The sequence below is a fragment of the Myotis brandtii genome, unplaced genomic scaffold (assembly GCF_000412655.1).
Source record: "Myotis brandtii unplaced genomic scaffold, ASM41265v1 scaffold45, whole genome shotgun sequence".
NCBI classification, from domain to species: domain Eukaryota; kingdom Metazoa; phylum Chordata; class Mammalia; order Chiroptera; family Vespertilionidae; genus Myotis; species Myotis brandtii.
In genome coordinates, this window is record NW_005367209.1 from 1,683,379 (window position 1) to 1,699,198 (window position 15,820).

Sequence of the window (15,820 nt, forward strand, 5' to 3'; positions counted from 1 at the left end):
TCACACTGATTAGCCAATGGGAGGCGTAGCGAAGGCACGATCAATTACCATGTTTGTCTATTATTAGATAGGATTATGCTTTGATTGGTTGAATGGACGACCAGATGACTGGACACTTAGCATATTAGGCTTTTATTATATAGGATAGTAATTATAAAAGGGTCAAATTCATTTGTAGTAGTTTTATTGGAGTTACGAACTATTAATAGCTTTTACTTATTTTAATTGATAAGTTGTCACATATTTTAATCTTCACTATGTTAATAATTATTTAAGTCTGCTATGATATATGTGTCACTATTTTACATGTACATTATTTTGACTGTGTTTAGAAGAATGTTATTAGTGTTTGAAACTTCAAATCTCTTTCTATAGCCATATGTGTATGTATGTGAAAGGAATAGTATAATGGATTTCCACATTTTCTCTAACAATGGTTGAAGCTAGATTTGTACTGCTTTTTTATAAAAGAAATGTTTCATCTTTAAAGGGATTTCATCAAACATTTAGCAGCACTTGACAATATAGGGAGTCTAGCATGAACTCAATAAGCTTAAAATGCTCTAAAAACATCATTTTAGTTATTTATTAGGTCTCCCACGGGTATTTTCACCACTGTCCTGAGCCACAGGTTTCCAGCTCAGGTGGTTTGGGTATAATATGAGTTTACAAAGTAAAATATATAACTGTCCTTTCATACGCCCCTTTAATAAATCCACTAAAAAAAGTTAATGAGCCTCAAAGTACAAAGTGAGATAGAAAGATCATATTTCTTTCTCTTTCTAAAACATGTGGCTGTTTTGTAGAAGTCACACATTAGGTGGCACAGGGACAAGGCAGCTGACATAAGTGGGTGCCACATAATGAGTTGGGATTATGAAAGGAACCAGGGCTCCTTGGAGGCATAGTTGATTCCGTGGCTGGGACAGGGAAAATATGAATTGCCCAGAATATTTATGTTGTCAGAAAGTAAGATAGCACTCACAAAAAGAACAAAAGCATGTCTAAAGGACACATGAACCCATCTGAAAGAGTTCCCAATGGCCAAAACTGAGGCAAGTTGAGCAACAAAATATGTAATGAGTTTTGGATTATAACCCCTAGAATAAAATAAATATCCCCAATACTTGAAAGAATTCCAATTAAATACATGGTATTAAATAAATTCCAATGAAAGAATGGGAGGAAATAAAAAATATTATTAGACAAATGCCGCCGTAATAATTGTTACAGACTCAATCCACTGAAGGTTGCTAAAACCAGTGGGCTAAGGTTTGTGGGGAACAAGATATTTACATCCTCTAAAGAGTTTGTGGGAAGGACCAAGTTGCACACCAAGGCTGCCTTCCGCCTTCACCAAGCTTGGGATCGGGCCAACAAAAGGCCCAAGGGACTCCGAGATCCTGCTTTGCCTGCCAGCTGTCTGTTACACTCAGTCCCTGAAAGAGCCTCTGCTAGTACTCCAGTTGCATGAGGAAGTTTCTCAGTGAGTCACCAGGTAGGTGTGAGTGGTTTTCAAGAGGTTGATGCAGGTTCCATCTCGGTGCCAGTGCTGGGTCTGAGGCCACTCAGCAAAAGTCCCCGGGAATACCAGGTCTAGTTGCCATCCATCAGGTGCCCACAGGGGGGTTGATGGGGTGGGGTCTCAGGCAGTTATCAGGGTGAAGCCAGCAGAGTTTATCTGACCCAAACAGACCAAGATTTGGCCCTGTGAAAGGAGGGATCTGCACCAGTCTGGCATGCAAGGGAAAAATGGTCCCATCCTAGAGCAGTAGTCAGCAAACTCATTAGTCAACAGAGCCAAATATCAAAAGTACAACGATTGAAATTTCTTTTGAGAGCCAAATTTTTTAAACTTAAACTATATAGGTAGGTACATTGTTATTAACTTAATTAGGGTACTCCTAAGGCTTAGGAAGAGCCACACTCTAGGGGCCAAAGAGCCGCATGTGGCTCTCGAGCCGCAGTTTGCCGACCATGGTCTTAGAGTCACACAACTCAGTCTGTCCTGGATTCTGCCGGGAGTCAGAGCTCAGCAGGATGTTCCACCGGGAGTGGATCTCCTGTAAGGGGGAGACATTGGTCAGGCTTTCGGAGGGTGGGAGGAGTGGTCCCTGCTCCAGAGCCACACAACTCAGTCTGTCCCAGATTCTGCCCAGAATTTCTCCACAGGGAGGGGTTATCAGCAGTTGGAAGGATAGGGCTTCTTGAAGCCTGGAAGGTGGGATTAGTGGATCTCAGTTTTACAGGAAAGTGAGGTGACTGGCCCACCCCACAGCCACACAACTCAGTTACTAAAACTCCTGAGTCTGCTTGGACCTCCGCTTCATAGTTCAGACAGCTGACTCCTCCACAACTGTGTGAGCTCCACAGGATAGGATGACTGGGAGACCAGAGGGTGGGGCTAATGCAGTCCCCCAGGCTGATGCCACATGGAGAGGAGTGCTCTCCCCAAGAAAGATGGTGTCTGCGATGTGGGAGAGGGACTCAGCACAGGGATCTGGCGGCTGACCCTTCAGCTCTCTCTCTCCAGCACCACAAACTCCCTTATCTTCTCAAATGACTGTAGTCCACTCTGCCCTTCCTCGGCCAGAGCCAGGGTGAGTGGCTGTGAATAAAATTTTGTGTGCTGGCCTTTTAAGAGGGTGCTTGTGTCTCTAGCCAACTCCCATCTCTCCCTGATGGACAGAATTCCCACTGATTGCACAGCCAGGTGTTATGAGGACACCTCTTTCTAACTCTGGTGCTCTGGGCTGGGGAGCCTGGCATGGAGTTGAGACCCCACGCTCCTCAGGGGGAACCTCTGCAGCAGAGATAGCCCTTCAGAATCTCAACTGCCTCCTGTGGGTGCAGGGCCAGCCCTTGTTGCATCTCTGCCCTTCCTACCAGTCTTGATTTGTCTTCCTCAGTAGTTCCTTGATTATAAGGCTTGTCTTCATCTAGTAGTCAGTTGGTTATTCAGATTGATTGTTGTATATTTTAGTGGTAATTCCAGTATTGTTCTGGGAGGTGAGTGTAGCTTCCATTTACTCCACCACTGCCTTTGATCTCAAATTTCTCCTCATTCTTTAATAAATAAATATAAACATGGTATTAAAAGCTTCCATATCTTAAACAATCAAAGCAAGGAAGTTTAACTTCTCCTTGTTTTTTAAATACATTTTTTAGTGATTTCAGAGAGGAAGGGAGAGGGAGAGAGAGATAAAAACACCAATGATGAGAGAGAATCCTTGATCGGCTGCCTCCTGCACACTCCTTGGCCGGAATCAAACCTGGGACCTTTCAGTCTGTAGGCCGACGCTCTATCCACTGAAGCAAACCAGCTAGGGCTCCTTGTTTTAATGAGACCTTCAAAATGGTATGTTCAAACCTTGTTGACTTTGTAAACAAACTTTTTGTGAATCTTTGCAACTATAGTTTAGCATATTTAACATGTTGATATGCCCATGTTGCAAGGCTTACGAGGCTTTATAAAAGTCTGACTTCCTCCATACACATTATAGCTGAAGCTGCAGGGTGTGGAGCAAGTCCTTGTGCATGAGGCTGGATCAGTGAAGACATGGGGGAGGGGCGTTAGAGAACACCTGGAAGCTATTGCTACATTGGGATGACTAGCAAAACTGAACTGTAATGGAAATTGACTTCACAACACATAAATATGTCCCACTAATTACAGACCCAGAAGCACCCCCAACTTAAGTTTTCTTTCAGCTAAAGCCCCAGAATAGCTGTAGCCACCCCAACTCCACGCAACACCTAGAAAGTGTGATGTAGGAAGTTGGAATGCAAAGAGACAGCTGTCTTAACCAGTTGTTAAAATATCTTACATTTTCCCATATTTCAAAAATATATAACCATGTGAACATTTTGTAAGGTCCTGCCCGGCGTTGATGCCCGTGAACACGTGAGTGGCTTCATGATACATTTATCTCTGTTCCTTAACGTGCAGGAAAAATATCAGAAGCAAAGTCAATGAGGACATTGATGACAAATCAGTAGCCGAGTGTTGGCAATTCAAAGAGACCCTGAAATCTTACACTTGAGAGAAGATTCTCAAATTTGCAAATAATCCTTAACAAGATCATACTCCAGGACCAAAAACTTTAATAGACCTTTAAGCTATGAATTAATTTTTTTTTTAGTCAATCAGGCCGGCTTTTTCTTGAAAGAGGCCTGTGCAGGTTAGGGAGCCTAGGTTCTGTGGTTCATTCAAAGATCATACTCCAGGACCAAAAACTTTAATAAACCTTTAAGCTATGAATTTTTTTTTAGTCAATCAGGCCGGCTTTTTCTTGAAAGAGGCCTGTGCAGGTTAGGGAGCCTAGGTTCTGTGGTTCATTCATTTGTTTATAATTCAGGTTCTGTTACTAATTTTTATCTACCTGAGCCCATGGACTTGATGTTCAGACCCCCACTTAGGAATCTTTGCTTTAAAGAGGGGAGTGATTATAAGAATGGACTCCATGGTAGCCCCTCCTCTCTCAGTCTGTCTTTCTCTCTTCCCCTGTCTCCCCATCATTCCTTTATCTCCTCCTCTGTCTTTGGAAATCTAAGCTCAGCAGGATCAGCATGGACAGGTACAGATTCATTGAAGTGAAGATTAGAGACGCTTCATGTTCCAGAGATATCATCACCAGGTTTAGAGCAGTTATCTTTTACTGGTTTCTGTATCAGATTAACTTTAAGTTAATTTCTGTATAACTCAAACACGTAGGAATTAAAATAACTTTTCTGAACCTAATGTTGTATCGTGATTCAGTTTCTGAAGTTCTTACACACACATCATCTCACTTAATCCTTTAAAAATTGGGTGGGTATGTGCTATCATGTGAGTACATGCTGTTGTTACCTTGGGTTCACAATGAGGAAGCTCAGATACAGAATGGTTTAGTCAATCAAGTTTAAAAAGCAAGTACATACCAATAGAGTTAGAACCTGGGGCAGCTAGCAAATAAAAATTTTAAGTGCCTTTTCTATTCAACCAGAAAACCAGTATATCCACACTTAATTGTTCACTTGGTTTTTCAATACAAGGGACAGTTACTCCTAAAATGTAAGCCAATATGTTACAAACTGCTCTTCCGGATGAAAAGAGCATTAATGTGAGAGTATTACCTCTAGTTTACCATCCCAAAAGGCTAAATTCTTTCCTTGTCTCAAGGGGAATGTCTCATAGAGGCATGATAGCTAAACAGGGTATTTTCCTGTAGGAAGAGGTGAGATTGTTTTTAAAAATCAAGTTTCATTATTATTTGAAAAGAAAAACAAAATAGTTCTCAACCCATATGCGAGGAAATCCACAGACAGCAAGTTCGGTAGGTTCCTAAGAAGGTTCCCTAGAGAGAATTCACTGTCGTCGACAAGTGCTTAAATAATTACTGCAAAATGAAGTCCCATGTGTCACAGTTATCTTGTTCCGAATGGATCCATTTTGAGTGGATTAGGTTTTCAACTGCCCCAAAGTTATTCATTCAAATTTTTAGTGTTTCTGTGATGTTGCTTTCTCCCATGGAAGCAGAACATACCTTATTCCAACCCCGAGGACAGGAAGGGATGCTGAGCTCTGGCTGTAAATATTTTATTATAGAGAGAGACAAAGATCACAGAGGGGCAGGCAAGTAGCAGGAAACAAATGTGATGTTGTTTCCAATTCCTCGGAGGAGGTTTATATTAAACTGTCTCTGACGGCTTGTTCTCTGCTTGGCTTTTACTCTGTCAAACCTGGTAATGAAACCCTTTGTGTATCTAGGGTTTGCCTATTAGAAGCGGTGCACAGCCTCTGGCTGAGGGTCTAGAATTTCCCACATTGTAAAGTATACACAAAGAGAAAGCTATTATAAAAACGGCACAGCGCTGAAGTAGTATTTTCAAGAAGGATGGTCCATATTAATTTCTTTTTGAAAGATTCCATTTTAGTAAGAATAATAAAAAGGTTAAAAGCTAAATTGTGTATTAGGTCTTCTCCATAAAACTCATTTTTCCTCCTCTTACCCCCATTGTGTCAGGGTTGTTGGAAGACTTTAACCTAGACAGTTTAGCATCTGTCATGATTTTATACCCATTCTGGATTTCATTTGGCCAGAACTCAATATTAATGAGGCCAAGGACAGAGCCTATTCTCTTTGAGAGAGAGAGAGAAAAAAAAAATCTTGTTTTTCTAACATAATAACGCAGACCACATATCAAACCTACCATTCACAAATTTGCATCTCTGAGTACAAAGGGAAGTGGATAAAAGGGTGAATAATGCAACAAACATTTTAAGATTGCATGACTGATGGGCCCCATTTCATCCTGGGTCTATAACACCTTAAAATGTATCTGCATCAGATATTCATCCTTGAATGTGTGTCGGGGGGAAAGGTGTGTAGGGTCTAAACCAGTGGTTCCCAACATGGGACACATACCCTACAGGGGGGCAATTTGATTTTTAAGGGGGGCAAATCGAGAATGAGTTATTAACAGTGAATTTTTTGCATTTCTTATTATTCTAAGGGCCTCATATACAGTATATAAATATATATTGTGGCATATTTAAGCATTTCTGTTCTCTATTATATGTTTTGAAACTTAATTTGCTATTTTTTCATATCACTTCATATTATTATTTTTTTAATAATTTCTTCCTCAGTACTTCAACTGTCCTTTTGTTCTTTTATTTCTCTCTTTCATGGATGCCATGTTCTTTGAAAGCTTAGACCAAGTTAATGGCCTTTTAGGCTTCCTCCACATGAATAGAGTTCACTTTTTGAATAATAAGAATTATATGTCACGGGCGGGGGGGGGGGGGGGGGCGGGGGGGACATCAGGATTTTAGAGATGCTTAGGTGGGGCATGACCAAAAAGAGGTTGGGAACCACTGGTCCAAACTGTTTGTACTTTATGGTTGATGGTAACTCTCTGTTCTATCGTACATAGTAGAATCTTAGAGTTTCTTAGTAATTTACCAGTGAGCCCAGTAATATATGCATATCTCAGAGTCAGGTGCCATTTGTAATGAAGTTCTTGTTTTTCTGTTTGAGCTGATGATCAAGGTGCCCAATATTGAGGGGTTGGTTTATCAGAGAATCTATGGGGAAAAATTTGCAAAATGGCATAGACTTATGTATGAAGAAGTTAGTTGTGTTTCTTTGATAGGGATATCTCTGTTCTTATAACACACCCATCACAGCTCCAGAGATGCTTATTTTGCTGGTAAGTCAAAATGTGGGTGAAATATAACTTTTTCAAATTATGCACAGGTGACAGGTCATGCTTTTAGGTTTTAAGAGTTAAATCCAGTTATCTAAAGTGCTTCTTGGGTTGCTTTTGTAATTAATAAAAACAAGAGCCTACATTTTATACTATTCGTTATTGGCCAGGAACGTTACATAGGCCATTTTCACTTTATCTCCAAATGGTGTGCCTCTCCAGTTTTCAGATGAATTGCCCCAAACCATGCAGCTAGTATAAGTTGGAGCCACATCTGTCAATTCTAAATCTAACCCCTTTTTCATAAAGGTTAGAAATATTAAATATTGTTAACATTACATATGAAATTCAATTGGCATTTGCACCTCATATTAAGATGTACTTTATTAATAGCTTAAGAATGGTATAGCTATTATCTCAACACAGCCTCCTGAATACTCAGATTGCTATATTTTAAGTCAGTAGTGGCAATGAGGCTCTATCAGAGATATGTAGATAATGGTTTCTTAGTGGAATGTTTAAAGAGAAAGAAATTTGACAGGAGAGTTTTAATGATGATCTAGATACATATTAAAGTAAGTTGATGGCATTTGATTTATTATTAACTTGGTTATTTATAGAATAAATAGAAAATTAAAAGTAATGCTAATTCTTGCAAAATAAGCTCAAATATTGGTTAATTCTATATAAAGTGTAATAATAGTGTTATTAATGAAATATAAAAATAAGATGCATTCATTTCATTTTGTTTTTCTGGATCAAGACTATTTTTGTAAAATGTATTAAATTATGTTATTGTTATGCAGTAGACCCATATGGCTACATCAATCTTGAAATTGTATTTCTTGACAAGGTGACTTCTCTTCTGATATTCTGAAATATATGAAGAGACTATCATAGGACTTTAAAAGAAAATTATGTCTATATTTTAGCTGATTTTGAACTAAATTTTTATTTTGTTTCCAATTATAGTTGACATCCAATATTATATTAGTTTCAGGTTTATAGTATAGTGGTTAGACATTTATAACTTACAAAGTGATGCCTCCAATAAGTCTTGTACCCACCTGACACCATACATCGTTATTACAATGTTACTGACTATATTGTCCATTCTGTACTTTCCATCCCAGGGACTTTTGTAAGTGCAAATTTGTACTTCTTAGTGCCTTCACCTTTTTCACCCATCTCCCCGTCTGGCAACCCATTTTGAACTAAATTAAAAGCGCATAAGACTGAGCTTTCAGAATCACTCTCCTAAGATTTCTTGTTACGTACACACGACGTTGCGTTTAAGCAAGTCCTACTGATCTTAGCAATGGTAGTTTGACACATAGGGCAGGCTTTTAAGAAGGTGATTTACCAACAAGTTCCTTTCCATGAACTACAAATAAATCGAGGTTAAATATAACCACTTTGCCATACTGAGAAGTAAACTTAATGGGAAAATCTTTGCAAACGCTTTAAAACATAAATCTGCTTTAAAATTAGAATTCCCATGGAACTCTTAAATATTTTTAAATGCACTAGAAAGTAGATACTTAAAGTGTAAAGCCTTCATTTTTTATGTCACAGAGTATTGGCATTTTTGCAGAAAAGCCAGACTGCTAAGTGTGTACATTGTGCCTACAGTCAACTGATGCATATAATAAAATAAAAGTAGGTATTTCTTATTATGATCTAAGGAGAAAAATGGAGCTGTCTCCTGGGAGCAGTTTGAGTTTTCCCATAGTGAATAGGTGGACTGTAAACCTATAATTATTTTCAGGAAAGTTTCTATGCACTTGTCTGAAAATTGGATGAGCAGTGATTAATATCAGGAAGAAGAAAAGAACTAGGATCTGGAATGTGTCCTTTTAATAGGTTAGGAGAAAATAAGTGCTTTCAGTTCTTGGACCTTTCATAAACCCATAAAATCTGGATTTAGTCTCTTTCTACCCTATCCATAGTATTTGTTATTTACTCATTTAAATAGCAGTGCTGTGCTGAACTAGAAGCAAAGTTGGGAACTTATGGATCTACATATAACCTTGATTCAGCCAATGTGCATACAGTCTATCTTTATTATTTACTAGAGGCCCGATGCATGAAATTCATGCAAGAGTAGGCCTTCCTTCTCCTGGCTGTTGGCAGAGGCTTCCCTCTGGCACCCAGGACCCAGGCTTCCCTCACAGCCCCGGCTTCATCTGGAAGGTCGTCCAGAAGGACATCTGGTCTAATTAGCATATTATACTTCTATTATTCTAGATGGATTTTTATTTGCAAATTCACCTTCTCAGGTTATTTGCATTCCTGTGCTTTTTGTTGGTGATTCTGCTGTTTGAAATGGTTCCCCAGCCTAGTGCTGAAGGGTTGCCTAGTGTTCTAACTGAAAGGAGGCTGTGGGGTGCCTTACGGAGAGAATATATGCCTTAGATAAGTTTCATTCAGGCATGCGTTATAGTGCTGTTGGCTGTGAGTTGAATGTTAATGAATCAACTATATATTAAATAAGGTGTCTTTCAAAAGAAACACACATAAAACCACAAACCAAGGTTATATATTGGTCCACTGATGGAAATTTGGGGGCCAGAGACAAGCAGAAACCTAATCCCAGTTTCCCCTAAAAGCAATGGCTCAGTGTTTTTGGCAACTTCATAGAACATAGCTACTGCAGACAATGAGACGCAACTGTATTAAACATGTGTGATTGCAAGTCAGTGGACTAGGCCCCAGAGATTCAGGGATCAAGGGCACAGTTCCCATCCCCGTTGGGCTCCTCGTGTTGGAGACATGGACTCGCTGTGGGATAACTAGAGAAAGATGCAGGCAAGGTGCTGAGGAGAGTCTCACACTGCCTGGCTCTGGTCAGGTAATGATATACAGAGCAGTAGCTGTACGCCAGAGGAAGTGATAGAGACAGTTTGGAAAGGATGTACAGCATGCAGGAGAATGTGAAGTAAGTGAGGTCATATGTTTATTTTTAAACTGAGCATAATGTTGGCGGGGTTCTGACTCATGGAGGTACCATGTTGTTACAGAAATACACTGTGGCAGAATGCTTCCACCTCTTGCCAAAATGGACACGGGGGAAAAATGAAGAACACTGGAGAGCTCCGCCGAAGAGTTGCACAACACAAAGAATAGCACACTCCTCTGGAGTCTGATTCATCCACAGCCATCGTAAAAAGGTAGGGGAATCAATTATGCTATCGTTTTGCCTTTTAAAATTTTATTGTAAAGTTTGCATATATACCACAATGGAGTATTATTCGACCATAAAAAAGAAAGAAACTTGTCTGTTTATGACATTGATGGACCTGAAGAGCATTATGCTAAGTAAAATAAGTCAGACTGAGAAACACAAATACCATATGATCTCACTTAAACGTGGAATCTAAAAAAAAATAATAATAACATTTTTAAAAACTGAACTCATAGATAACAGAGAACAGATTGGTGGATGCCAGAGGCAGGGGAGGGCAGAAGGGGTGGGCCAAATGGCTAAAGGGGGTCAAAAGTTACAAACTTCAGTTATAAAGCGAGTATTTCCTGGTATGTAATATACAGCATGGTGACCATCTATAATAATAAAAGCATAATATGCTAATTAGGCCAGACAGCAGAATGACCTTCCAGACATCCTTCTGGATGAAGCCGCTGAGACGGAGGCCGAGGCAGAGGCGGTTAGGGGTAATCAGGCAGGCAGGCGAGCAGTTAGGGGCAATCAGGCAGGCAGGCAGAGTGATTAGGGGAGATCAGGAAAGCAGGCTATCAGTTAGGGGTGGTCAGGCAGGCAGACGAGTGGTTAGGAGCCAGCAGTCTCGTATTGCGAGAGGGATGTCTGACTTCTGATTTAGGCCTGATCCCGGGCCTAAACTGGCAGTTGGACATCCCCTGAGGGGTTCTGGATTGCAAGAAGGTGCAGACCAGGCTGAGTGACACCCTCCACCCCCCATGCATGAATTTTGTGCACCAGCCCTCTAGTAGTTAATAATACCAGGCTGTATATTTGGAGGTTGCTAAGAGAGTGTATCTTAAAAGTTGTCATCACAAGAAAAAAAAAAGAGTTGTAACTATATGTGGTGAGGGATGTTAACTAGACTTATTGTGATTACTTCACAGTATATACAAATATCAAATCGTTATGTCATACATCTGAAACAAATATAAGGTTATATGTCAATTATATCTCATAAAAAAAGAAAAATATGCAATAGCAAAAAAGCAGAAAAGTACATTTATTTATTCAACAAATATTTATTGGGTGACTTCTATGTGCCTGTAAATTGTTCTAAGCACTAGGGATATGAGAGTGAACAAAAAAAAAGGCAAGGGTGTGGCCTTGAAGGAGCTGACAGTCTAGTGGAAGGAGAAGAGTAAGTAAATAAATGCCAAAAAATTGGAAATCCATGCAGACATTCATAAAGTTTATGAACATGGTGAACAGATAATGAGATAGTGGGTGATTGGGGCTACTTTAGTTCCGGGGTCAGAGAAGGCCACTCAGAGAATTTTGAGCTGAGAGTTGAATGATGAAGAGCCAGCTGAGTCAAGGTGTGAAGATCGGACACTTTATGTGCCATGAAACAGGATCTGGATGGATATGTTCAAGGCTCAAAAAGCAGACCTGTGTTACTTTGAGACGGGATGTGCAGAAGCATGAGGTAGAAGATGACATTGGCGAGCCCTTGAGATGTGAAGTTCATTTTACTTCAAAGGAGATAGAACCCTTGGAGAGTCATTCATTAGCTGTCACCTATGTAAGAGATAATGTAGTTGGCTTAGGGACGTGACGTTGGGGATAAATGGATTTTGAATATTTTGCATCTACTTCAGGTAGGTTAAACTAGATAACTGCCAATGCTTTCTATGAATCCCCAACATAATTCTAATTTTCATATGATATGTATGCTGTTCATTTGTGTTTCAATATACAATACTTAAATGGTAATTTACTTTGCTGTTTCAAAGAACAGCTTATGGTATATATGTTTGTGGCCTTGCTTTTGAAACTTAGAGGGGGTTGATGTCAAATTGTGAAAAGAAATAAGATTATTCCCTGAAACCTTGTGTTCTAGGCAAGTTATCTTATAACAGTGGTTCTCAACCTTCTGGCCCTTTAAATACAGTTCCTCATGTTGTGACCCAACCATAAAATTATTTTCGTTGCTACTTTATAACTGTAATGTTGCTACTGTTATGAATCGTAATGTAAATATCTGATATGCAGGATGGTCTTAGGCGACCCCTGTGAAAGGGTCATTCGACTGCCAAAGGGGTCACAACCCACAGGTTGAGAACTGCTGTAATATAACACATGGCAACTGGAGCCTTCCAAAAGCTTTTGCAACTCCTCTCCTCCTCCTTGCCTGGTTTCTCACTTCTGAGAACATTGTTGCCCAGAAGAGGAGAGGTAGGCAGTGTGAAGGGTGTTCTTTCTGATAAGACTTCAAGAGTGAAACTTTATACTGGATTATTCCTAAGTGGGACATTGAGGGAAAAACTAAGATACTACTTAAAATTGTTGTTTTAAAAAGACAAGAATATGTGGGTTTAAACAATGTTGGCCAGAGAAACGAATCCCCTCCACAGTGAGGGCTTCCTATGCTGAAGTATGTGCCCATTGTACAAGAGGAGGGGTGAGAGGATAAGGAATTAGGTGATGACCTTAGCACTTCGCACCAACATTTTAATAATCCAGCAACCTTTGTTGGAGCATAAAACAACCACAATGTTTTTGTTCAGAAGAATTTTCATGATAACTCAGCCAAAGAGCTCAGCGAAGTACAGAACCCTGCTTTCCAGTACTCATAACTTTCTGAAATAACTCTAAATTGGGGTGCTATAACAACCCTCCCTCCCTTTACCCCACACCCTATAAAAAGGCTTCAGTTGTCAGAAACCAGCCTCAGTGCAGCGATTCTACAGTGTCAGGCAATTAAAAAACATGTAAAGCTGTGATAAGGCAAAGGATAAAGGATATGGTACAGCAGGAGAAAGCAAGCCTGGCAAACATCAGAGAGGACTGAGGCTTGCTGGTACAGCTCCCAGGGTCCTTTCTCCATCACACAGGATGCACTTCATTTTCTGGTCACGAACCACCGAAATACATGTGCGACACCTTCGTCTCAGGGGAGCCAAGGCTCAAGCTTACTGAGGGGCGTTTTATATCTCACAGCTCCAGTAGCTAAAAGCAGGCTTTGTGAATAGGTAAACAGGTTCAAACCATCAATCCATATAGTTTCACTAAACAGTGTAGACAAGCAGGTACAGGATGCCTCTGGGGGAATTTGGGACTTTTAACAGCATATTGTAAATCACTAGCTGGTGCATTTCACTTCTGTCTTGGCCAGGAATCAATACCGTGGTTCCAGGCGCCCTTTAAGATAAGCACAGAGGTACCCAAGATCAACTGCAATTTAACCCTGTCTTCACATATTCAGAGAATTGAGCCATGTGAATACATCTGAGAAGACCTAAAAATGTTATACCATATTTTGTGGTTGGTCTTGTCATATACTAGGTTGGATACAACCTTTTGATTAGCTGGGGATATCATTAAAAGGCTAGGAAGAAATATTTTGTTTCTGGAGCAATAAGGATAAAATAAAACAAAGAGTAGTAGTGTCTTAGGTTGGATTCCCTACAATCAGATGGAAAGAAAAAATTTGAATATTATTTGGAAGGTGATGCCAGTATGCTTTTGTAGGGAGTGGGGATGTGAGAAGGGAATAGAGAGGAGATAGAAAAGGTGCATTGTCACTGCTGTAACCAAGAGGAGTATGGTCTCATTGGACAATTCTGGGATACAGTATAGAATATCTTGGATTTATCCTAACTAAAGACAAGGAAACGGGTTTATAGCCACCTTCTCCCATCTGACTTGGATGAGGGCTGCTCCCCTGGGAGGAAGTGGATGATGTTAACTCCCAGGTATTTGTGATCTACCATATATGTAGACCAAGGGGACTCCAGCAACCAGAGGAAGCCCTCAGGCAAAGAGACCTGAGTATTTGCCATTGGAAGCCACCATCAGGTCAGCATGCACAGAAATTAAAAATTCCAAAGGGATGTGGGTAGAGCACCTAATAGTTTCTGCTATAAGAAGTGATACAACAACAATGCTGATAATCAAGATCATGTTACTAGAGCTGTTGTTTATTGAGTAACTGTAAGCCATGTGCTATACTAAATGCTTATGTGCATTTTATCATTTAATTCTTACTTGTTGAGCATTCACTCTATGCCAAGTTGAGGGAGGTGGGGATATATATATCTTATCACTACAGTCCTGCAGCATATACTATTCCAGTCTTCAGTTTATAGATGAAAAGATAAGGTCAAGCAAGGTTAACCTATTTCTCTGGAATAACACATATAGGAAACAGAATTGGGATTCAAACTCTGGTGTGCCTCCAAAATCATCCCTTGGGCATCATTGTAACCCTTAATTAAGCAATTAATTATTGATATTTTTCTGATTGAAGAGTTGGCAGTTGCTACTTATATTTTTGTCCCTATTCTCAAGGAGCTCACACATTTGTGGAAGAGAAATACAGGAAAATGTGTAGTGATGTAAGGGCTATAATGGAAGTATGCTATACTAGTAGCTGTCAGTAGAATCAAGAAAGGGATGATCAGTTGGTGCTGCCTAACAAAGTAACACCATGACTTAGTGGCTCAAAACAATAAGCATTATTGCTTATGAGTCATGGGTTGAGTTGAGAAGGTCTCATCTGGCCAGGTTTTTGACTGATCTTAGCCAGGTTCACTCATTCGTTTGCAATCAGTGGAACATTGGCTGGAGGACTGAATAGTCTACATGATTAGACATAGCTAAGCTCAGTTCTCCAGCAGGCTACGTTTCTTCACACGGTGGCCAAAGAAGGTTTAAGAGAGTGAACTAGCCCTAGACAGTTTGGCTCAGTGGATAGAGCGTCGGTCTGAGGATTGAAGGGTCCCAGGTTCGATTCCATCGAGAGCACATACCTGGGTTGCAGGCTCAATCCGGGCCCTGGGTGGGGCACATGTGGAAGGCAATCAATCTATGTGTCTTTCTCACATTGTTGTTTCTCTCTGTCTCTCCCCCTCCCTTCCACTCTCTCTAAAAATCTGATGAGGATTAACAAACAGAGAGAGAGAGAGAGAGAGAGAGAGAAAGAGAACAAAAGTATGCAAGCTTCTTGAGGCCCAAGCTTAGAACAATTACTTCTGCAGCATTGTATAGGCAAAGAAAATCACAGGGCTACCTGGAAATAGACTCTCCACCTCTAGGTGAGAGGAGCTTCAGGGTCACATTTCGGAAGGGCATTGAGCAAGAAAAGGAAGATCTAGGTTGCAGTCTACCAAGAATAGAAACATCCAGATTAAATTTCATGGGGTAAATAGGTGTTCCTGAGCCAGAAAAAGTAGAAAGCCATGTAAGGCAAGAAAGAAAGTACGTTCAAACACAGAAACATGATGTCCCATAATGTTGTCAGGTGACTTGGCAATTAAGGCATATAGTGGTGAGGGAAAGAGAAGGGTCAAGCACCATGAGATAACAAGAAATATATAAAACTAGAGGCCCGGTGCACAAAATTCATGCATGGGGGAGGAAGGGGTCCCTCAGCCCGGCCTGCAGCCTCTCGCAATTCAGGACCCCTCG

General features: G+C 40.3%; 1 protein-coding gene across 1 annotated transcript in view; it reads left to right on the top strand.

Moving 5' to 3' along the window:
- The window catches only part of PAK7 (p21 protein (Cdc42/Rac)-activated kinase 7), a 251,397-nt gene that overhangs the window by 100,064 nt on the left and 135,513 nt on the right, over positions 1-15,820 (top strand). Inside the window, exon 2 of the mRNA XM_014546523.1 lies at positions 10,212-10,361. The gene's annotated coding sequence lies outside the window, so the exon portion shown is untranslated. The remainder of the gene's footprint in view (positions 1-10,211; positions 10,362-15,820) is intronic.